The sequence below is a fragment of the Erpetoichthys calabaricus genome, chromosome 8, assembly GCF_900747795.2.
Source record: "Erpetoichthys calabaricus chromosome 8, fErpCal1.3, whole genome shotgun sequence".
In the NCBI taxonomy this organism is placed as follows: Eukaryota; Metazoa; Chordata; class Cladistia; order Polypteriformes; family Polypteridae; genus Erpetoichthys; species Erpetoichthys calabaricus.
In genome coordinates this window covers 170204076-170216962 of record NC_041401.2, presented here as the reverse complement: position 1 = coordinate 170216962, position 12887 = coordinate 170204076, and the positions used below count along the sequence as shown (strand labels likewise).

Here is a 12887-nt window from a genome sequence, read left to right as displayed (position 1 = left end):
CACACCAGGAAGTGCTGCAGGAAGATCGTTAGGGAGCACCTGGGGCACATCCGCGAACAATATAAAAGGGGCCACATCACTCCATTCTGGGAGTTGGAGTCGGGAGGTGGAGGGCAGAGCTTGTGAAGGGAGGAGCAGAGGTGACAGAAGAAGAGAGAAAGAAAATAGAGAAGAATTAAGGACTGAGTTATTGTGGTGACTGGAGCACTGTGTAAGGTGCTTTGTGCTGAATTGGAAAACAAGAAGTAAAAAGCATGAGTTTTGTAAGTGTGTCTCTTGTGTCTGTCTGTGTCAGGTTGAGTGGCTGCTACGCCCTCTAGAGCTGTCACCAATACAAACAAAAAACTCAAACCTATAACATTTGTAAACAAATTACTAACTTCAGGTTCTGTCTGATATTGCACAAAGATATCAGAAAAAATAAAAACAAGTGTAAAATTCTACTGCGGAAAATTCAGGTTGTGTAACAGGCAGCAGATGCATAAGAACATAAGAAATGTGACAATCGAGAGGAGACCATTCAGCCCATTAATCTCTCTAATAGCTAAGCTGTCCCAATGCCTCATCCAGATTCTTCTCAAGGGTTGTCAGGGTTTCTGCTTCAGCTCCACGTCTCAATAGTTTGCTCCAGACTCCCACAACTCATTGAGCAAACAGTCGAGTAAATACCAAAATGGTCTGAGATATCAGCTCAGGCCCTGGTTTGTGTTACAATACGCTCACATGTCAAATAAAGGATTTTTTTCTCTTTACTGCATTTCCATCATAATGAAAATTTCCTTTTATATGGACCTTTTAGCTCTTTTTGTGCGTATTTTATTTCTCTTGGCTTTGCTGCTCTCTTACCAATATGTTGGATATCTACAGTAATTTCTCTTTCAGCAATTATTGCTCTCATGTGTTCATAGGCCTCAATTTTTCATTGTCATTTTTCTTATGTAGCTACCTCTCCTTCAGTAAATTTCCACCTCCATGGTCGTCCACTGACTATATCTGCTGCTTCTAATTTTTAAATAGGATCTCCTGCATTTTAAACAGCAGTAGGGTGGCATGGTAGTTAGCACCATTAAGTCCCTGCAGAGCCCTGGATTCAAATACTGGCCCAGACTCCATATGGAGTTTATTTGTTGGCTCGTCTTTTTGGGTGTTATCCCTGTTTTTTAAACCCAAATACATCTCTAATAGGTTCATAAATCATTCTTGACTGAGCTGAGTTCCAAGAAAGTGGTGAGAGATGCTGAGAGATGGTCCTGCTGCCCAACAGAGAGAATTGGTGAAGGTCGATATGAGGCCTTGCACAGAGAAGCACACAGAGCTGCCACAGGCCTTAAAGTAGAGGACAGAGAGCTATAGGAATTGTGAAGTGGATGGGAGGGAAGAGCTGAAGATAAAGAAACTCTGCATGTTTTGAGAACAAAAGGTGTACGTAAAAGAAAAATAAGAGGAGGATGGAATTCCAATCTCAGACCTCAGAGACTGGAATGTCCAGAGCCCAGCATCATTAAAAATGCTGCCAAGAGCTGAAATGCATAGGAAGACCCTTGAGGGGACATTAATTTCTGTTTTATTTTCTGGTCCTTACAATCTACAATCCTGTCGCATCAAATTTGTCACAACACTGCACGGCAATCTTTTATGGAGGCTGTACAGGAATATCACAGGTCACAACTTACAGTATATGACTAGCAATGAGGTCCTTACTCTAAACAACATGGCAGTGCAGCGGCTATGCAAACCAACATGCAAAATGGTAGGACTCATGGAAAAAAAAGATGATGCGATGGCATTATTAGAAAAATGAGAAAAATAATTAAAATAAAAAAATATTTAACTGTGCAAAAAAAAAAAATCACTGAGATGATAGCCAAAATGATTTTAATGTCTGGTAACAGGAGTCTAGTAGGAGTAGGACTATCCTTTCACTTAACGTCTTCGGCTGGTCAGTGGCTAAGGAAAGAAAAGAAAAGAAAAGAAAAGAAAAGAAAAGAAAAGAAAAGAAAAGAAAAGAAAGGCCAGTGTCAAGCCAGCCTAGTTATGTCACCAAGCATACCCACAATTCTCTGCTTCTGCTGACTTCTGACTTGTTTGCATTAACCAGGTGCCTTATAAACCCTCCTTCTCATTCAACTGCCTTGTAATAGGAAGCACACATTTTTAGGTCTGTTCTCATATAATGCGCATGGTACCTGCCTGTCTGTCTTTCTGGCTGGTCACACGACACAACTTATTCCCCAATGGGCCCATCTTGTTGAAACGTGGAAAGCTTATTCTTCAAGGAAATTTAACGATATAAATTTTGTTGAGATATCTCAAACAGATTACACTGTGAAAAGTTTTAAAATGTGTGGCTTCAATTAGGAATAAGTCTGTTATTTCAACTATCTGTGCTACCCATCTGAGATGGTTTGAAATCTAAGTAATCAACGTAGACATCAGCATTAATATTTGCACCATCTATTTCAATGAATTTTGTAATACATGTAGTAATAAAATTCTTTACATTTGCCATTCCAACAGATGGTGCAGCACAAACATTTTTAGTAATAAAATGCATCATGACAAATGTGTGTGATGCACCAGCTGTTGGAATGACAAGTGCAATGCATTTTATTACTACATATGGTTGTGATACACCATCTGTTGGAATAGCGAATGCAATGCATATGTCTCTGTTATACACTATTTGGAATTGGACTCGTATAAGCAGTGTGAATGCTTGTGATACACCATCTGTTAGAATGCCAAATGCAATGGATTTTATTACTACACATGGTTGTGATACACCATCTGTTGGAACAGCAATTGCAATGCATATGTCTCTGTTAGGGCAGCACGGTGGCGCAGTGGTAGCGCTGCTGCCTCGCAGTTAGGAGACCTGGGTTCGCTTCCCGAGTCCTCCCTACGTGGAGTTTGCATGTTCTCCCCGTGTCTGCATGGGTTTCCTCCGGGCGCTCCGGTTTCCTCCCACAGTCCAAAGACATGTAGGTTAGGTGGACTGGTGATCCTAAATTGGCCCTAGTGTGTGCTTGGTGTGTGGGTGTGGTTGTGTGTGTCCTGCGGTGGGTTGGCACCCTGCCCGGGATTGGTTCCTGCCTTGTGCCCTGTGTTGGCTGGGATTGGCTCCAGCAGACCCCCGTGACCCTGTGTTCGGATTCAGTGGGTTGGAAAATGGATGGATGGATGGATGTCTCTGTTATATGCTATTTGGAATGGGACTCACAAAAACTGTGTTAATGTTTGTGATGTGCCATCTGGCATGAAACCACAGAAGGTGACTGGAAGACAAAGATGTTGTCAAAAAAATCATGGCAAGGGTCAGAACCAGGAGAACAACGATCAGTAACCTAAGCCAAGAATCGTGAGACAAAATCAATACCAGGAGTGCAGAGTTCAAAAAACAGAAACAAAACAAAGAAAACGGGATCCATTTGGACTCACGGTCTTCCTTGTCGAGTTCAGCTCCTTAACTCTAGGTACAAATTAGACAATCTGCCCTGTCCTCGGAGTGCACACTTGTGTTAACTTGCACAAACACTTTAGTCGTACTAAAGCTGTAAGCAGCTCCGCTGATGTTACTGATTCCTGGCTTAGAGTCCTTTGCTGCCTGACTTGTTGTTCTCTTTGCCATTTTGAGGCGACAGAAGGACACACAGGTAGACCGATGGTTCCCTGTTCCCTTAATTTACCAGAAGAGTTGTCAAGTGTACATGTACTTTTTTCATTACAATCCAGCTCCCAGCTCACCTTCATGTAACCAAACTGCAGCCAGTTGGTTCTTGAACAAAAGTGGAGTTTTCAGTAGAAGTACGCTGCCCTCCGTGTTAAAAATGTCATGAACAAGAAAAACAGCACCATCTGATTTCTGAATATGCAGAGAAGCATTTAAAGCAGTCGGTTTTATCAGCACTGACATTTGCTTCTCTTTGTGCGTGTGCATACATGAGTGTTAACAGCCTGGCGGTGTATCTTGTATCATGGGGTCTTTGATGTTTAACTTGTCTATCAATATTCAAACTTGCTTATCCCAGGTGGTGAGAAAGGAACTGGCTTGGATGCCAATCCACCCAGGGGCAAACACGTGTTCACCAAAGTAGATATCACAAAGTGCTCTCACTGAATAATTAAATAAAGTGGTTCATCCATCCAATTCAGGGCCGAGGCAGGAACCATCCCTGGATGGGGAGCCATTCCGCTGCAGGGCACACTTACGCGCACATGATGTTGCCTCTAGGGACCAATCATAAAGTGTCCCCAGAACCAGAAAGGCCAAAAAGTGGCAATAAAAGGGGATGTTTTCACAAAAACAACAATTACAAGAGGTGGATGATTAATGAATGAACTTAAAGTAACAAATAAACCAGAAATCAATTAACCTAATGGCCCCCTGGGCCCTTCCTATCTATCTGTCTATCAGAAAAGATGTGTAAAGCACTCACACAAATTCTCTCTCATCTCACCTTCCATACCTTTTCTATAACATCTTTGGCTTCTCTTATTTCTACCAATGGAACCCTTGTTAAGCTCTCCTCCCAGCTCCTTGTGCAAAGTCCTTATGGCTAGAAGGAGCTTCCAAGCCCCAGTAAGTGAGTACCTTGGGAACATTCTGCAAATTGTTTCTGAGGTCCAGACAGGCCAAAGAGACCCCTGGGTCCATCACCAGAGAGCCCCTCCTCATGTCCACAGGTGATTCTGCAATCCTGCAGTTCTGGACACTATCTTTCTATTAAAGAACCAGACAACAACCAAGTGGCCAGACCATTATTATGGGTGGCAGTATATGTTAATAAGCCGTGCTTCTGCCCCCTAGTGTACCGGCTGACCTTTCAGCCTTTAACAATTGTCTCCTCCATCCTTTTATGATCTTCACACTTTTGGAAGTCCTAGGATCTTTTCAGGACTAAGTGAACAGCATTCTTTTTCCTTCCAGGTCTACGCGATCCTCTACAATCCACACCTACTCAAAGTGGGCCAATTTAGAGTCAACTGTTATATAAACATGCAAATCCTTGGAAAGCATGAAGAAAACCAGAGTTCTCGGATAACACGGCACACAGACATGGAGAGAATGTACAAAATTCAGTTCAGCTTATTTGTATATAGCACTGTTCACTGAGTGAAGTCTCAAACACTGTAACAAATTCACAGATAAATGCAATTACGCGCTTTACATATTATTAACTAGCCGTCCCCCGCGGCTCCGCCCGCATAGTAGTGAAACAAGACAAACTTTAAAAATCAATAAACAAACAGGTATCACTAGCTAAGCAGATGCAAGGCCCGCTTCAAAACATGGCGAGAGATAGAACGATTCGAATGGAGGCTGGTGTGTGAGTGAGTGAGGAGGGCCCTGCAAGCGAAATATGATTCTTAGCACGATGAGAGAAGTCGCAAAATCAACCGGAATGTTCAATAAAATTCCAGAAAAAAAAACCTAATCTAAATCCGTTAAGTAGTCCTCTCATTCACTAGCTAAGCGGAGGTAAGGAACACCCCGAGGCTGACATGTGAGTGAGGAGGGCCCCGACCTCCTCTCCTTGGCCCACTGTGTCTCTCTCGGATTCGCACAAATAAATCGTTATGGCAAGCAAACTATGATACTTAACGCGATGACAGAAGTCACAAAATCAACTAGAATGTTCAAGAAAATTCCAGAAAAAACCCGATCTAAATCCGTTAAGTAGTTCTCTCATGAAAAGTGGACAGACAGACATACAGATGCTGTATTTTATATACACTGCCTGGCCAAAAAAAAAGTCGCCACCTGGATTTAACTAAGCAAATAGGTACGAGCCTCCTATTGGATAATTACTGCATGGGCGATTATCTTTCAGCTGGCAACAAGTTATTTAACCCCAACTGGTGCAATGAGTTGCTTCTCATTTCTTAAACAACCATGTCGAAATACTCATCTCGTGGTCGTGGAAAAGATGTTAGTCTGTTTGAGAAGGGTCAAATCATTGGCATCAAGCAGAGAAAACAGAGGAGATTGCAGAAACTACTAAAATTGGGTTAAGAACTGTCCAACGCATTATTAAAAACTGGAAGGATAGTGGGGACCCATCGTCTTCGAGGAAGAAATGTGACCGGAAAAAAATCCTAAATGATCGTGATCGGCGATCACTTAAACGTTTGGTGAAATCAAATCAAAGAAAAACAACAGTAGAACTCAGGTCTATGTTTAATAGTGAAAGTAAGAGCATTTCCACATGCACAGTGCGAAGGGAACTCAAGGGATTGGGACTGAACAGCTGTGTAGCCGTAAGAAAACCACTAATCAGTGAGGCAAACCGGAAAAAAAAGGCTTCAATTTGCTAGGGAGCATAAAGATTGGACTCTGGAGCAATGGAAGAAGGTCATGTGGTCTGATGAGTCCAGATTTACCCTGTTCCAGAGTTGAGAATCTTTGGGATGTGCTGGAGAAGGCTTTGCGCAGCGGTCAGACTCTACCATCTTCAATGCAAGATCTTGGTGAAAAATTAATGCAACACTGGATGGAATTAAATCTTGTGACATTGCAGAAGCTTATCGAAACAATGCCACAGCGAATGCGTGCTGTAATCAAAGCTAAAGGCGGTCCAACGAAATATTAGAGTGTGTGACCTTTTTTTTTTGGCCAGGCAGTGTATATAGAGATTATATAATGAATACACATAAAGACACATATTTGTTTAAACACACGGGAAGAAAGAACAGTTTCAAACTGATGAACTTAAATGGAACATAACAACATCTGTCCATTAAAGTTATTGTTGAATAAGAGCCAGTTGAAAATCATGGAAAGGCAAACAAAAACTTGGGTCACCAGCATCACGGGAGAAAATAAACCTCTTGGGGGTCCACTGTCATTTATAACAGACAAAGTCAGACACAGGCATAACCCAACTAGCCACCCACCCTTGCCTGAGCACATAGTTAATGATCATACCTGGGATTTGATCTCCACGTTCTGGGTCTATAAGCAGCAGAAATTACTTCCCAAAGGACAACCTTCCTTGGAACACTCTACCAATCTAGACAGATAGTTAACTTCTCCTCACTCATGGACGCCCACTTAGATTTTACAAAATGGCACCTAAGGTACACTCAGACTGTGAGAAACGAGATTCTTCGATCTGATGAGACCAAGATTAGTGTCATGTCTGGAGGAAACCAGACACCACTCTGTGCGATACCATTCCAAAGGTAAAGCATGGTGATGACAGTATCAGGCTGTGGGGTTGTTTTACAGCGGCAAAGGCTCAGAGACTAGACGAGATTGAGGGAAAGCTAAACAGAGCAAAGTACAGAGAAATCCTAAATGAAAACCTGCTGCAGAGCGCTCTGGACCTCAGACTGGGTTGAAGGATCATCTTCCAACAGGACAATAACCATAAGGGCCAAGCAAAGACAACACAGGAGGGGTTTGGAGACAACACTGGGGATGTCCATGAGTGCCCCAGCCAAATCAAACCTCTCTGGGGAGACCTGAAAATAACTGTCAGCATCCAACCTGATAGAGCTAGAGAAGATCTGCAGAGAAAAATGGCAGAAAATCTCCACATCCAGGCGTGTGACGCTTGTTGAGTCGCACCCAGAAGGTGACTCCAGGCTGTATTTGCTGCAGCTGACAACTACATACTGAGTAAAGGGTCTGCATACTTGTATCAATGTGATGTTTCAGGTTTCTAATTGAAAGAAATTTGAAAAGAAAACTGTTAAACTCAAGTTTTCACTTTGTGATTCTGGGGTATCGAGTGTGGCATGATGTAAGGAAAAAAAAAAGAATTTAAATGATTTTAGCACAAGGCTGCAATAGAGCAAAATGTCAAAAAAACGGAAGGGGTATGAATACTTTCTGAATCCACAGCATGCTGGGAGAAAAACGGAACTCCCATTGGAAAAATACACAGTTTCAGACTGGTGAAATAACAGCTAGAAAATCAAAGTGCAAGTGCTGTGAATTGGCAGTTCTAATAGGGTACTTCCAGGAAATTAGAACTTCATAACATTTTAAACTGAAAAAAACATATACTTGAGATTGTGAGGTAGTAAGCAATATTCTGTGCCACTCTATCAGATATGCATACATACAGTGGGGGAAATGAGTATTTGATCCCCTGCTGAATTTATAAGTTTGCTCACTCTCTAATTTTTACAGTAGTTTCATTTTAATGGAAACAGACAGAATATCAACCAAAAATCTAGAAAAAAATACATTACATAAAAGTTATAAATTGATTTGCATGTCATTGACAGAAGTAAGTATTTGATCCCCTACAACCCAGCCAGGATTCTGGCTCCCACAGATTGGCTGTGTGCCCATGTGGCACACAGATTACAATCAATCAATTATAGATACTCCTGCTCTCAACTTGTTATGTGTAGAACGCACACCTATTCACAGAATCAGTTTCTTCCATTCCATTTGCAAGACCAAGGACCTGTCAAAGGACGTCAGGGACAAGAGTGTGGACCTGCATAAGGCTGGAATGGGCTGCAAGAACATCAGCAAGAAGCTTGGAGAGCAAGTGACAACTATTGGTGTGATTATTTGGAAATGGAAGAAATATAAAATAACCATCAATCGCCCTCTGTCTGGAGCTTCATGCAAGATCTTGCCTCATGGGGGGAGGATGATTATGAGAAAGGTGAGGGTCAGCCCAAAACTAAACTGGAAGAGCTTGTTAATGATCTGAAGGCAGATGTGGGACCACAGTCGCCAAGAACACCATTGGTAACACACTACGCTGTAATGGATTGACATCTTGTAGCGCCCGCAAGGTCCCCCTTCATCTTGTAGAAAACCTGAACTCAGGCTGTGTTAGTGTATGCAGAAAGAGATCTTTTACAATTTGGAACCCAATGGCATTTCACGAATCTGCTCTCAACTGCTTATGATTATTTTTGGAAAATGTTGCTTTTCTAAAGAAAAGGTTCTTTCGGAAACCTTCATGTGGATGGTTCTTTTAGGAACCAAAAAATGGCATCCTCCTGAATTGAACTGCCAGACAGGGCACCATTTCTTTAATAGGGCACATTTATGCACACTGACCAATCTACCCTTCCCTGCATATCTTCAGGAGTCCTAAGGGGCCAACTTTAACGCTCTGCAACCTCAAATGCCCAGCTGAGACATTAGCAAATCTTTTAGATCTCCTAGGATTTTATTGTCTCCTTTCTCTGTTGCAGGTAAAATTATTGAACTGGAAAGGTGTTTTAGCCTTTGGGAGATATCAAGAAAACGGACATCAGCCATATCTGGTCTTTTATTGAGAGTGATTGAAGCAAACGGAGTGCGTCTCTGTCAGAAACTGACATGAGCCACTTAGTCAACATGGACGAGACTTCCAGCTCTTCAGAGAAACGCGACAAGCTGCGCCCGGACTGGAAGGCGCTTCAGCCCAGCAGACAAATCAGTCAGCACAAAAGAAACAAGATCGGGGATTCTTCATACAAACAAGAACACGAGAAAAAAAAACAGCACAAATTGAGGAGAATCCCAAAACGAGAGTGAACGAACAGTCATATAAATATATGTGTTTTAAGTGTGAACTGTGATTTATACACAAAGAAGGAACATTTGGAAAGGAACTGCCGGGTAAACAATAAATACCCAAGCTGATCGGTAGATGAGCCCCGGCACGATCGGCTCTAGATTCACACACGCGCGCACACGATTGCTGTAATAAATGCGCAAACCAGAGGCAGAAGCTCTCTAGGTTATACAAAGACGCGATCTGTAAAATACACACTGGGGCTCCAAAACGGGAACAAACATTCAAACGCACTCACGCTCTGATACATTGAGGATATCATGGGAACATGAGACTTCCAGATTACGGATACACGTCCAGATTGATAAGTAGGTGTACTTTGGTCTCTGAAAGAAAGGTACACAAATCCATACACTCAAAAGGGTAAGTATACAAACGGAGGAGCACAGTGCCTATTGGGTATAGCATGCATTAGCATACATACATCCTTTAACTAGAATTACACTCACAAGCTCAGACGCATGCATACACAAATGACCAGCAGATGGTCTACAGGCTGGACAAAACACACAAAGCAGTAAAGGAGGAGTTTCCTATGGGAACGCGCATACGTATACGAAAAGTAGCACACACTTGGGAATGAATATATTGAATGATGGACGGATACATTATAATGGAATGCAAGTGTACACGCAGCTGTACGGCTCACTTCTGACAGGTAACCGTGGAAATATGTTTTACATACACATACATATCAATCCATCGATGGTCTCTGAATACGCCACACAGATTCAAGCACTCACACACACACACACACACACACACACACACACGCACACACACGCACACAGATGTAGTGAGATCAAATCTGAAACATGAATGCACATACACGTCCACTCAAACAAGAGTCTTTTCAATGGAGATACACAGGCAGCAGCTTCCGAAACAGTAATGAACATACAGGCACACGCCGAAAAGCGTGGACACTAAACTGCCTGTGAAGAACAGAATTACATCTAAAGGAGAGGGCAGCAATATGTCCAGTTGGATGACCCGTTCTTTTCCTTATCTCCCCGTCCTGCTCCCTAGAGCTTCTTGCTCCGTACGGTAGAAGCCGAGTAAAAAAAAAAAAGACACAGATGACAAAGCGACTGACCCGCACTCGTCGTCTTTCCCCGAAATCCACACCTCTCATTTAGCATCTGCAATTGACCAACAAACACCTGACTGTCCCATTAAGGATGCCGATGGGGCGGCGGACTTACCTGCAGGGCAGTTATGTTCAAGTCGGCAGCGCGATGCACTGAAACTGAAGCCGCGGCGACAGCCGGCTGAACGTCTTGTGCTTACAGCGCGTCTGTGAGAAAAAAAAAAAAACAGGCGTGCACAGCGCGGCGCGGGCGCACCTCCCACGTGACCCGGTCAGCGGGCTGATCTCAGAACCGTCACCTGCGCTCCACGTGACCCGGACAGAACTGTCCGCTGCATCTGTCAGACACCTGACTGCCCACTTGCTTTTCAAGCTGTGCTTATTGTGACCTGGGCACAGAACTAGCGCTTCTTAATTTACTGACTTCAGTGGTCTCAGAACTATCCTCGGCACCCCTCTTGATCCTGTCCGTGACTATGAACCACCTTTGTGATCCGGAAGGTCTCAGAACTGATACATACCTACCCTGTGACCTGTCTAACGGGCTGTTTTCAGAACTGTCAGCAGCATCTGTCCTCAATCTATCAGCAGACTTTGCTTGAAACCATCAGATATGTTTTTTGTTTGCTGGACAAAACAGTGGACAAAGACCTAGTAGAAGCCCCCTTCATAATCCACCTAACCAGGGATGTAACACAGAACTATACTTAAGCAGTCTCTGTGGGACCCTTCTTCTGGAAAATAAACTTGTCATTCCAAGCTTCAATGACCCCCCCCCCCCCCCCCCCAGTGGGGTCTGGGTAATCATTACCCTTTTTCTCCTGCTATGACGCCCATGCATCTACCATACTGATCTCAGAATAGTCTGCTGCTGCATTTGTACTATATACACCTTACAACCGACTTGCTCTTGAAACTGTCAGATGTGTTTTTTGTGACCTGGGCACAAAACAGTCAACGGTGCAGTTTGTAATCTGCCAACCAGATTGGTTCCAGAACTGTCCACAGAACTCTTCTTGATCCTATCTGTGGCTATGAACCATCTTTATTACCCAATTAGCAGACTAGTCTCAAAACTGAAAGTTATGCCCCCTGTGACATGCCTACCAGGGTAGACTCAGAACTTTCATCTGTCATATCTGTCCTAAATCTATCAGCAGACTCATCTCGGAGCCATCAGATACGCTTTTAATGCTTTTTGTAAACTGGCCAATACAGAGGGCACAGAACTAATATAGGTCTCCTTCATTAATCAATCACTTACTGGACTGATCTCATAACTGTCTGTTGCAACCCTCTTGATCTATGGCTTTGAACCTTCTTTATGACCTGGGTGGTCTCAGAACTGATGGATATTCAACCTGTGACCAATCTGCCAGGCTGGATTCAGAACCGTCAGCTGGACCTGTCCCAAATCTGTTAGCACACTCGGCTTTGAACCATCAGATAGGTATATGGCCAACACATAGAGCACAAAACTAGTAGCTATCATACTAATCTCAGAACTGTCTGATGTATCCCTCTTGATCCTGTCAGCAAGCTTGGCTTTGAACCATCTGATGCTTCTGTGGTATCTGAGGCAGCAGGCCGGACTCCAGACTGCCTGTTTTTCCCCCTGCAGGATATCAGTTCCTCGCCACCATGTGTTTCTGGCCAGTGGTCCTAATTCCAAACTTTGGTGATAGCCTGGAGCTAAGTCCACCGGTCATTTACATCTGAAGGACCTAATAGCTATAATCCCAAGTACTGTATATACAGCCTCCAGGCCAAAATGGTAAAAGAGGGTGTCTGAAATACTACGAGAGGCATGGAATGGAAAAGTTCCAAAAATCCAACTAGTAACAGCAAACCGAACAGTGTGGGTGATGGGACTTGATATGATATTTGGTGGGCTTAGCCCGGCTAAATGATACCCTGAATGAAAGGTCTCCTGTGGCCAGAGGGCTGATCTCACAACATATATATTGGCCTGAGTGCCAGTCGATCTTAATGCTGCAACCATCCAGACTGAATAACCTCTCTATTCAGATGGGCAGCCATCATCAAACCCCCTTTGCTTCTGCCCCGATTCCAAGTGCCTCACATTCCTGTCATTCATGCCCAAAGTTACCCTGTCAGCAGGATGGGGTGAGAGCTGCAGGAGTTGAGTCTCATTTTATATTGGAAGCTGCATTTGCACAGTCTGCAGAGGGTCTGTCTGCCTTACTAGCCTACTGTGTGTCTAATGACTGAGTTGGGCATGGGACTGTTAAGTCACCTAGAAG

The 12887-nt window shown here is 43.3% G+C and overlaps 1 protein-coding gene across 3 annotated transcripts in view; it reads right to left on the bottom strand.

Annotated features, from left to right (window-relative positions):
• The window catches only part of LOC114656272 (rap1 GTPase-activating protein 1-like), a 330761-nt gene extending 319915 nt beyond the window's left edge, over nucleotides 1-10846 (bottom strand). For 2 of the 3 annotated variants that reach the window (XM_051931120.1, XM_051931122.1), the window contains exon 1: nucleotides 10739-10833. The gene's annotated coding sequence lies outside the window, so the exon portion shown is untranslated. Of the gene's footprint in view, nucleotides 1-10738 lie in introns of all 3 variants that reach the window. The other variant, XM_051931119.1, reaches the window with a different exon arrangement.
• Between the last annotated feature and the right edge of the window lie 2041 nt (nucleotides 10847-12887).